The sequence below is a fragment of the Equus quagga genome, chromosome 22 (assembly GCF_021613505.1).
Source record: "Equus quagga isolate Etosha38 chromosome 22, UCLA_HA_Equagga_1.0, whole genome shotgun sequence".
NCBI lineage: Eukaryota > Metazoa > Chordata > Mammalia > Perissodactyla > Equidae > Equus > Equus quagga.
This window is the reverse complement of record NC_060288.1, coordinates 14,808,650-14,820,553: the sequence shown is the minus strand read 5'-3', so window position 1 is coordinate 14,820,553 and position 11,904 is coordinate 14,808,650. Positions and strand designations below refer to the sequence as shown.

Genomic DNA, 11,904 nt, shown 5'->3' with positions numbered 1-11,904 from the left:
GAAAATTACTCTTCGTGAACATGTTTTTCGGCTAAAACACAAATTTTGCCTAAAATCTAAGTTACAATGAAAACAACTCAAATACTGCTCCATAAGTCTAGATGAATTTTTTTTTAATTGGAGGTTATATACACAGTAATCTCTTGTGTTTGTTGCTCTTGCCAGAGATTTTTTTCAGGGATTCTTTGGAGTTTATTTTTATATTTATTTGTGAATAAGATTATTTCTCTTTTTCTCATGTCTTCTGTTTGGACACAGCTCTGCTAGATGCTTCAGTAACTGCCAGGTCCCACCATCGCTTCCAGATGCTACAGCAGCTTTTATGTGGAACGGGGGTTCTGGCTGGGACCTGCTGCCTCTCCTGGATACCATGCTGGCTGCACCAGGTGCCAGGCCAACCTTCTGCTGAGCCCTGCCAGGCCCCTGGGTGCTTCAGTCTCTGCCGTCCTGCTGGCACCATTGCCTCCCACAGTTTACTTTCACCCCAGACACCCTGGAGCCCATACAGCAGGTTCAGATATTGAAACGTCAGGGTTGGGCTGGAGGGAGGGATGCTGAGATGCATAACGATCCTTGGAAAAGAGGGAGAAAACTCTTGACTCCCTTTGTGTGCTATGCTCCGTTAAAGTGGTCCAGAAGCCGGGCAGCTTGAATCCAAGTGTTTTGTGAAACAGCTATATTCACTTTATACTATTACTCTACTTACACTCTGTTCAATACAAGATTCAGGCATGAGTCCACAGGCTGGACCAGGAAAGAGATCTGAAAGATAAACACAGCCATCTTTTTCCTGGATGACTCCATCTTTAGTCTTGTAAGAAGCAGGTTGGCCTGCCCCTCTTTCACTTAGGACCAGTTTTATGTACGTGTGTGTTTTTCTTCTCCAGGAGTCATTTCGGTTTTCATGTAAATAGATTGCTATTTCCCAGGCCGCGCTGAGTCTCAAAGTTGGATGTACTTCAGACTTAAGCTGGCATGACACTCCGTATAATGCAACCATCTCTGGTGAGAACAGGAAGAGAAGGAGGGGAGAATTTTCTTAAACCGCTTAAGTAAGCTTGCTCATTGTAAACTTCTGTTATAATCTATGCAGACTCTTAATTCTTATCTATTGCATACAGCCTTAGGTTCTTTACCTGTCTGTGCCTCAGTCTCTCCATCTGTGAAGATAGTAGTATTCCAACTCATAGGGCTTCTGGGACGCTTAAAGGAGTTAATAAATGTTTCATGCGTAGGAAAGGGCTCATATGGTGACTGCTATTTAAGTGTTAGCTATAATTATTGTCCTAGCTTTTTCTAATTCATTTGGTCATATCCTGTATTTCATTAGCTAACTTAGTGGTTTTCACAGGTGACCTAAGTTTGCTTGTTTTTCCCTTTCTCTTTTTTATTTTTGTCTCCTTACTTCCTGTGTGAGGATTTTCCTTTGAAACATCCTTCCCGCTTTTGTTTAACACTTTTGCTAGGAGTCCTTGTATGGTTGATTTCTCATTCAGTTTTTTCCCTCCCACCCTAGGCAAAAGGGGAAGGGAGGCAGTGCTTAGGAGTCAAATCAAGGGCAAGCAGGATTTGTGACAAGTGAGGCCGGATCTGGGTGAGAGGGATGTATTAATAAATCACCCCAGAGGAGGAAAGGAGGGGGGCCTGAGAGGAAAGTGTGCCACGCTCCCTACACCCTCCTCCAAGTTCAGGGACTATCTGGGCCTTAATGGAGAGTCAGGAAATGGAAGTCCCAGTCCTGGTCCCACCTACCCTGTACTCCTGTGGCTTCAGCAAACTCAGGGCACCCTCGGAGCTGTCACTCTTCAAATGCAACGTGCTTCTCAAATCTGGACCTTTGTGCATTTGTCCAGGAATGAGCACCACTTCTCTCTTTGGGAAAACTGTACTCCACCTTCGAGACCTAGCTCCCAGCGTGGTCCTCACTACCCTCTAAGAAGCCTCACTCCACCCCAGCTCCCTAACAGGGCCTATTCTTTGTCCCCATTCTTCTTTCCTCTTGCCACCAGCATGGTCCTTACCAGGGGTCTGCGCAATGATTCGGGCTTATTTTTCTAATGTGAATGTGAGCCCTGGGTGGGCTGGGCCTTTTCATCCCCAGGCCTACTAAGGGTTTGGCACACACGGGAACTGCTCAATTTGGTGGTGACATGACAGACTGATTGACAGAAGAGGGAAGATAAAAGAGATAAGTTGATAAGAGGGGTTAAAAAGCAAAACTCAACTGAGTACATTTTAAAGATCTTATTGGCTTTATTCAACAATTCATGAATCGGGCAGCATCTGATCTGGCAGATAGAAAGGAGCTCCGAGGAGCTGTACGAAATGAAAGACTTTTATAGGCAGAAGGGGGCGGGAACAAGGACATTATCCTAGCAAAGAGCAGAGTGGCTGTGGCAAGGTCACTTTCCTTTAGGGGATAGCAGGGGTCTGTCAGGCTGATGACCTCACTAGCACTGATCAGGCGATTCCTGATTGACTGGTTTAAGACTCCATTTCAGGGAGAGGCCAAAAGTGTAATTAACTTAAGTCTCAGTTTGGTGATGTGGCACTTAGCATAAGTGACTCCATTTCGGGCCTATTGTCTTTTTTTTTTTTTTTTTTGAGGCAGATTAGCCCTGAGCTAACTACTGCCAATCCTCCTCTTTTTTGCTGAGGAAGACCGGCCCTGAGCTAACATCCATGCCCATCTTCCTCTACTTTATATGTGGGATGCCTACCACAGCATGGCTTGATGAGCGGTGCCATGTTCGCACCCAGGATCCAAACTGGAGAACCCCAGGCTGCTGAGAAGCGGAATGTGCAAACTTAACTGCTGCGCCACCAGGCCAGGCCCTATTGTCTTATTTTTAACAGAGGTGAGATTGTCCATGTGTAAAGAATGAGGAGCTATTAGAAGCAAAATTGCCTGTCAGTCCGGGACAGTGAGATGTCTCCATGTTGTAAGAAGTAAGCAAGGACAGCGGGAGGCGGAAATCGTGAGGAAGGATTCAGTGCCGTCCCTCCTGTGAATGGGGCACTTGACCAGGCCTTCCCCTGAGAATCTTCATCCACCTGGCTGCTTCAGCTGGGGCTTCCATACCTAACCCCCATGGCTCACACGGCTGAGGTCAAGTTCACGCCTCTCCATTCACCCCTTCCTGACCATACAGTTGGCTACTCCTAGGAGGGTGAGAACGGAGCCGGGTCCATACATATAAGGCCACACCGTGCGCATCAAGGGCCAGCAAGACAGCTGACCTCCCAGCTGCCGGGGGCTTCATTCCCCTTAGGTGGACACTTTTCTTCGTGTTTCGCTCTGCTCACAGAAGTGGCTTTTTGAGCCCTTCAGAACCAGGGGCTCCCAGTTCGGTGCTCCAAGCAGTCTACCTGCCTCAGCTCCAGGTTTTGGGCCCCTCGGCCTCACGCTGTCCTGAGGCCTCAAGTCCGTGATGTGCTCCCATCTCAGTAAGGCTGTGGCACCTTTGTGGAAACCACTTTCTTCCAAGTCATAGGCTGTGTTCCCCAATTAGGCCAACGTAGTCTTCTTAAAGCTGCCACATCTCATCTTCGGAGGTGCTGAGCCCGTCAGTGCCATTTCTCAGTCGGTGAACTGTTCTGAGTTCCCATCCATTCTGCTGAGAAAATGTGACTCTGCAAGAGGTTGTGGGAGGATCTCTGAAAAGTGGTGCAAGTGCAGACCTCCCATTTCTCAGCTCATCGACTAAATATTCGCTGATCACCTACTACATGCCTGGGGCAAGACGCCGGCTCACCTGGTCCTCTACTGAGCAGACTCCTCTTTCCTCGTGGAGGTTGATGATGGAGGCAAGTGACATCCTCCCACTTGCTCCCAAGGAGCCTGAAAAGCAAACTCATCCAGAAAGCAACAAAAAGATTCGATTTGTTCAAAGAAGAGAATGCGTGGGATTCAATGGATGAAACCTGTGCGGAGAGTCCGCCCTGTGCCCCAGAACAGAGGAGAGTGACTAACCTCCTGTTCCCTGTTGGAGGTGGAGGGCCAACATGGCTTCCCTCCTTTTTCGGCCCCTGGAGTGCAGTTTTATTCACGTCTAGGTGGGGCTCCTCTCTACCCTCTGACTCACGGACCTTGACAGGGAGGGAGTGTTACCTAGATGCATTCCTCCAGGCTGACCTCAGCAGTCTGCGCAGCCCTGACCTCGCCCCGGTCTGCAAGGGCACTCGGGGCACTTGTGGTTCATGACCACTGCAGCTTCCTGCCTCCCCCTCAGGCCCTCTCTCTGTGAGTAGGCAACTTTTCTGGGAACTCGCAAGTAACACCTTCTTGGAGATCTTCACGCCTCCACACGGAGGGAGGCCGGTGCAGGGCAGCAAGACAAACCCTCACGGAGAGGAATCCGTGGGCCAGGAAAGGGAGATCATCAGAGCAGTACTTTGGGGGTTCCATTCCACAGTTGGGATCATTCATGGAACAACAGGACATAATCTCAGTCCTAGGCACCTCTGTGGTGCTGCTAGGGGAAAACAGGCTGCTAGGGGACCCTCCCTTCAGCCAGGCTGGGAAGGACACTAGGAAGGCAAGATGTGGCTCTGCGGAAGGGGTGGGTCGCGGGGTGAGTCCTCCCTATCTTCATGAGTCCACGTGGAAAATCCCGGGACAGGTAGGAAAGAAAGAAAAAGCAACGTCTGATGTAAAGGGACTCATCGTTAGGAGAAAACTAACATCAAAATTCAAGAAAGTCTCTCCTTCAGTGAGCCATTTGGCCGCCTTGAGAAAGCCTTAACTTCTTGGAGAAATGCTTCAGCTAAACACAAAGACTGTGGATGGATATTCCAGAGGAATGCTGGTGAGAAAGAGGACAGGATAGAGGCCCTTGTTTAGAGACTTTGATTGCGAATGGTAGCTGCAGAGGATCTTAATCATTCATGTATTTAAATAACTTTAATCATAAGTTAAAAGAATAGTCACATCCAGTCATTAACAGTTTATCTTGTACCACCTCATATGCCCCCAAACACGGCCCTCAGAGCACCCACGAAAGACAGGAGAGGCCAAATCAGATGCCACCCCAGGACCACTGACCACATGGAGGGCAGTGTCAGAGTCCCCCTGACTAGTGTCCCCCTGTGAGTCAGGCAGCCTGGGAAGGCCTCCGCCTTTATCCATGGTCCTCAGCTCAGTCTGGCTAGCGCTTGACAAGAATGGTCATGTCCAGGGCCTCATTAGGTTGGAGTGAGCCAGTCATCTGAGACAAACCTCAACATACTGCCAGACTGTCCAAATCAAGAATCGTGGGTAAAACTTGACAGGAAAAATAAATCCCCGAATTCCCAAGGTAAACGTGAAGGTAAGGTGCTGAGGCTGCGTTAATGATAAAGTTCTCTAACATCTGTGAAAGGGCAGACATCTCCACTGCTAAAAAGACAGAAGCAGCAGTCACCGGTTTTTTAAAGGGAAATGGCCTCAGGAGAACCACAAAACTGGAAAAGTCGTTCCAGATTGTCTTCTACTGTAAGCCCTGGGCTAAGTTTTTCCCAAAGAGATTTTAGATGGACTGACGATGAAAAAATGAACATATTTATAAGTGATTACTAGCAGTGAGGTGGAGCTTGAGAGACAGAAAAATAAAAGCTGTAGTTTTAATCAGGCTTTAAGGACCTGCAAGTGAGTCCTATGCTTGAGTAAAAGAACCAGCTCATGATCTGGAAAGCTGCCCTGGACGCTCATAACAATACCTTCCCCTGCCCGCCACAGCCTGCATTTCCTGGCTCTCTACCTCACCAACTCCTCCTACCTCGTGCAGTGGAGTCCTTACCTCGGAGAAACACCTGGAAGAGCAGAGGCCACAGTGGAGGCCAGTGATAATATCAAGAACCACTCCTCAAAGACCCTTCTCCACACGCTGCCCCGGTGGAAGGATGGTACATGGGTTCTTTCGGCACAGGCTTTTGAGGGAAACGAAGGAGGATTCTAAGCTATGAAGGCCAGTAAGATGAAATCTTTGTTAGGAGAGTAAACGAACGAAGGATTTTCTGGAAAACAATTTGCAATGCGAAAAAAGACGTTTAAAATGTTCATATTGCCTCAATGATTCTTTCCCAAGAAAATTATCAGAAATGCCCCCTCCCACACATAAAATGGGCAAAAATTAAAATTAAAAAGCCTGGCCAGGCCAAGTCCTGTGGAGGAACTTGAATTCTCATACGCTGCAGCTGAGTACTGTATATATAATTGTACAACTATTCTGGAAAACTTTGTGGCAGGTTCTAAAGAGTTAAACTGACATTTACCCTATGACCCAGTCATTCTACTCCTAGATGTTTGCCCAAGAGGAAAGAAAGCATATGTCCATATGAAGATTTGTACATGAGTGTTCTTAGCAGCAGTTGATGAAACTAAAAACAACTCAGATGTCCATAACCGATAATGAATGCCATGTGGTATATCCGTACAATGGAAACTGATTCAAAAATAAAAAGGAATAAACTACCTATATACATAACAACAGAGATTAATCTCAAAATAATTAATGCTGAGTCAAAAGGGTAGGAGTTCTATGATTCCATTTACATACAATTCTAAAAAATGTACATTAATGTATAGTGAAAGGAAGCATATCACTGGCTACTTGGGGATGGGATGAGTGTGGGATGGGACGAGTGTGGGATGGGATGAGTGTGGGATGGGATGAGTGTGGGATGGGATGAGTGAGGGATGGGTGGGGCAAGACCGGAGGAGGAGTTATAGTGGGTCACAAGGAAACTTTTGGGAGTGACGAATATGTTCATTAGCTGGATTGTGGCATGATTTCATGGGTGCATACTGTAGGGGAGGAAGAAATTTTCCTCTCCCCTTCTAGGTCCTTCTGGCTGATCTAAGAATTAAATTGACATGAGACAGAATAATAGGAGAAAATCAAACAAAGTTTAATAACATGTATACATGGGAGAGATCCAAGAAAAGTGAGTCACTCACCAAAATGGCTGGAGCCACTACCTTAAATACTATCTTCAGCTAAAGACAAAAGAGGATGTTGGGGGTAGTGGTTTGGGACTTCAAAGGAAGGAAGGCAATTTACATGGTGATAGAGAAGCAAATGTAAAGAGATGTTTGCCATGCCTTGCAGAGACAATGGAACATAGAGAGGACTTTGATCAAATGGGCCTTGCTAGGTTCCTCCCTGTCTACCACACCTAGTTCATGTTATCTATGGTGACAACTCCTTCCTGGAATGGGGCTTCTATCCTAACTTCTTTTAGACAGCTAGGGGGAAGGTCAAAGTTTCCTCCTGAGTCTTGCTTTCTTAAAAATATTCAGCCCAGGGGCCGGCCCCGTGGCCTAGTGGTTAAGTTCGCATGCTCCGCTGCAGCAGCCCAGGGTTTCACTGGTTTGGATCCTGGGCATGGACATGGCACTGCTCATCAGGCCACAGTGAGGCGGCATCCCACATGCCACAACTAGAAGGACCTGCAACTAAGATATACAGCTATGTACCAGGGGGCATTTGGGGAGATAAAGAAGAAAAAAAAAAAAAAAAAGATTGGCAAAAGTTGTTAGCTCAGGTGGCAATTTTTAAGGAAAAAAAAATTAAAAAAATAATCAGCCCTAAATAATCCTCAAGCCAAAGAGACACATTTTGGAGTGGCAAATTCTGCCCCCCTACAATATATATGTCAAAACTTACCAAATCTGAAATTTAAATATGTGCAGCTTCTTATATATCAATTATACCTCAAAGTAACTGTTAAAAAATAAAATGTCCTTTCTACCCTTGTCTATCTTGCATACTTTTAATTATCCCTCAAAATTCACCTCCAATATCACTTCCTCTGTGATCTTTCCTGGTTTCTCCTCTTCCTCACTTCGTAAGGCAAAATTAGTTTTTTCTCCTCTGTGCTCTTCCAGTACCTTAGCTCATATTACCATTATAGTTCATATTTTATAGTTCATAGTTCTAATAATTTTTGTTGTCCTTTCTTTTTAGCTATACTGGGAGCCATTCCTGTTGATAGTCTAGTCAACATTAAGATGCTTAGAAAGGTTTATGATAAAAATAACATCCTAAAGATTACGTGACCAACACCATGAGCTCTTACGAGGAGGGGTATTACAAAAACCTAGTAAATAACTCATAAAGAAATGCATAAAGCTATTGTTTAACTAAAGCAACTCGTCATGACATAAATTTGTCATGCCTGGCAAAAGCAGAGGGAAACGAGCAGTTTAATTAACGTAATAATAAAAGGAAAGCTGGGAATAGAAAGCTTGTCTTGGACTTAGCTTTTGTGTAATTATCTTAAAAAATATCTTCCCTTCAGACTGCCTTGTGCAATTAAAACATTGATTAGAAATGAAAAGTTATGAAACACTTCATTTTTTTTAATGAGTCCAGCCTAAAAGCTAGAGAAACTATATAAAGCTCCATCTACTATCTAGGATTTGGACAAGGAAAACTATAAATCCAAGATCACAATTTTCCTTTAGTAAACTAAATCTTTTGGGTGACCTTGGAAAGACCAATTAACCTGCTCACTTTCAGTTATCTCATTTACCAATCTAATGATCTAAAAGTCAGAAGACAGAAGTAGACAAGTTTATCCCACCTCAGGCAAGTCAACTTCTTAGAATTCAGTTTCCTCATCTTTTAAATGGGGACAGCAGGACTTGCTGTCTCTGAATCACAAATAGGAAAATACTTTAAAAACATCAAGCATGACTCAGCAATTCCACTCCTAGGTCCATGCCCAGAAGAGATGAAAGCATATGTCCACACAAACACTTGGACATGAATGCTCACAAGAGCTTTATTCATGATAGCTAAAGGGTAGAAACAACCCAGATGTCCATCAACTGATGAATGGGCAAATAGAATATATCCACACGATGGAATATTATTTGGCAATAAAAAAAAAGGAGTACTGATACGTTACAACATGGATGAACCTTGAAAATATTATGCTGAGTGAAAGAAGACAGTCACAAAAGAGCACATATCATATGGTCCCCTTTACATGAAATGTCCAGAATTGGCAAAACTATAATGACAGAAAGTAGATTATGGGAAAAAACTAGCGATCAGAGGCATGACCATGTCCCCCGTGACTTGGGGGGACATGGGCCTCAGGGGAAAGAGGTATTGGGAGGTGATGGCTAATGAGGGGGTTTCTTTTTGGAGTAATAAAAATGTTATAAAATTGATTACGGTGACGGATGCAAAACGGTGAATATCCTAAAAGCCATTGAATTGTACACTATAAATGAGTGAATTGTATGTATGTGAATTACATCAAAAAATGTTATCAATTATCTCCAAGTTGTTAAAAATAAAGCATTTAAATGATAATTGAGTATTACGCTTAAAGATTGAGGATCTGGAAATATGAAAGGTGTACAACAACATTCGTCAAACTTTAATGTGCATACAGATCACCTGGGGATCTTGTCAAAATGCAGTCTGATTCAAGTGGTCCTGGCTGACGGCTGAGATTTTGCATTTCTAACAACCTCCCAGGGCATGTAGATGCTGCCAGTTTGTGGATCATGTTTTAAAGGATGTTAAGAATGAAGCCTTTTTCCTTGAAGAAATTGCACAAGAATTGGTGAGACAAGGCAGCCAGAAAATATAGATTAAAGAGGACACGTTTGAGAGAGGTGTGTGTGCGCGAACTTGAAGTGCTATACAATTTTGCGAGGATTATCCAAGTTCCAGTGCTTAGAAACTCTAAGCGAATGACCATAACTTCTTTCAAGACCTGACTCAATGCTAGCTCATTTTGGCCATTGTTTCCTGACTCTCCATGTCTTTAGCCAATAATCCTTTCTTTGCTTCTATCAGTCACATGTAAAAGTCACAGGGGACATGGTCATGCCTCTGATCGCTAGTTTTTTCCCATATGGCTACCCTGTTCCTTACCAAGGAGGCTGGACAGGCGGTTCACAATTGAGAGTCAAGGTCTTACCTGGTGTACAGGTGACTTCGGGAAGCTTTCTGCCATTATCATAGCTCTCGGTAACTGAACAAAGCTACACATTCTTATCAATCAAGAAGCTATGACTGAGGAAATTGCTTAGGGCTCAGAGCATCAAACAGCAATTGCATTACAGCTCAGTGACTGGCGGACAGAAGACATGGCATTTCACCCCAGGATTGTGGCACATCACGTTTCATTGACTCTTGAATTCAGACAAATTTCCTGAGGAGCTCTATGGCTGCAAGAAAGAGTTAAATAGGAAGATTTATATATTTCTACCTCTTCTGTAACATTTATTTATTTTTGCTGAGGAAGATTCACCCTGAGCTAACATCTGTGCCAGTCTTCCTCTATTTTTCAGTATGTAGGTCACCAGCACAGCATGGCCACTAACAGAGTGGTGTAGATCCACGCCTGGAAACCCAACTCGCTCCTGTAATATTTAAACAAAATTCTGTAATATTTAAACAACAACAACAAAAATCTAATTTTAGCATCCCTCAAGATCCCAGATTTTACCAAGAGCTCGATGTTACCACCTCAGGTAGAAGGTTTAAAAGAGGTTTCATGACCTCTGTGGCGCACCCAGCAGCCTCTGCACACTTTGGAGATCTTCGGTTCCTGTCCGGGTCCTCGTATTTTCTTAACTTCCTCTGACCCTTCTGGATGATGGGAGCTGGGAGAAAAGCGTAGCAGCCACAAATCGCCCTGCCGCAGAAAGAGCCCACTGAAGTCAGCCCCTGGCTCCGGACGCAGGGAATATAGTCGTTCTCAGCCAAAGTAAACACTTCCTCATCTGGGAGGCCTGCTGAGTGACACGCAGCTTTTGATGTAGACATCGCTCCCCAGAGAGCTGTTTGTTTGGAGGCGGGGGGGCAAGGAAGAACTTGTCCACCGAGAGGCAGTTCTAATCCCATTTGTGCTTCCTGCAATGTGATCCTCATGAGTTTGGGTAGACGCGATCACCCTGGCACCTGCAAAGGAAAGTTGCTTCTGAAACCAGATTCTTCCTGGCAGAACCCTGGCATGCCTTTATTAGGGCTGATGAAATAATCTGCTGGGGATTTAGCTCACTGTCACAGACGTTTTTCTGAGCAGAAGTGGATAGAAACCAAGCAGAGGGCTGAACTCCACCAAGTGTAGCTGTCACGGACGCTGGGATGGGTTTGTGAGGTGTATGGATCCTTTATCCTAGAAAGATGGAGAAATTCTTTGGAAAACGGAATTCCTGCCATAAAAACGTAACACCGATAAGCAGCTCAAAAGCAAGGCATCCTTGGGCCATTGCCAAGAAATAGAAGTGTGTCTTAAAGCGAATGCAAATTTAAGGAAACCCAGAGAGCAGAACCCCACATAATGGAATTTTTACTCAACGGTATTCCTTTAAAATCACTGACAAACATTTCAATGATTTGCAAACTTATGTACGCTTATGGATTCAGGTGGTTCTCATCAAATTTCAGCCTAAATTTTAGTTCAGCATTGAAGAAAAATGTTAGGGAGTCACACAAGATTCTCAAGCTTTTGCTCCCTGTCTGCCCGGGGAGCCTCAGTTTGGTGCAGAAAATGGAATTTGGTGTTTTATAGCAGTCTGGTAAAGAAACCACACTGCTTTCTCTGTCCAGCTGTCCTGCTTGGGGTTGGGCACCAGCCTGACAAGGCTGAGGGAGCGAGACTCCTCAGGAAGGTGGCTGTGGAGTCACAGCAGTTTCAATGCAGGCATGCTGCCCAGGGGCCAGAAGCAGAGCCTGGCACAGGGCCTGGCATGGGGGGAAATGGGCACGAACCTTGGACATCCCCCACAGGTCCAGCTGACAGGCCCCACAAGCCCCCATCATAGGAGAAGCTGGCAGCTTGGCAGGGCACTGGCCTGGGGTGAGCAGATGACCCTGGGTTGGGAGAATGTTCTCCCTCCGGGCTACGGCAGGGGACATCATCACTCTGGGAGTGCATTTAGGGTAATTCAATGGA

The 11,904-nt window shown here is 45.1% G+C and overlaps 1 long non-coding RNA gene across 1 annotated transcript; it reads right to left on the bottom strand.

Moving 5' to 3' along the window:
• Positions 1 to 5,829: 5,829 nt before the first annotated feature.
• LOC124231788 (uncharacterized) lies at positions 5,830 to 10,632 on the bottom strand. The gene is made up of 3 exons (XR_006886684.1): positions 10,453 to 10,632; positions 9,922 to 10,366; positions 5,830 to 5,994 (listed from the first exon to the last, which is right to left on the bottom strand). It is a non-coding gene; the product is annotated as an uncharacterized LOC124231788 (long non-coding RNA).
• Between the last annotated feature and the right edge of the window lie 1,272 nt (positions 10,633 to 11,904).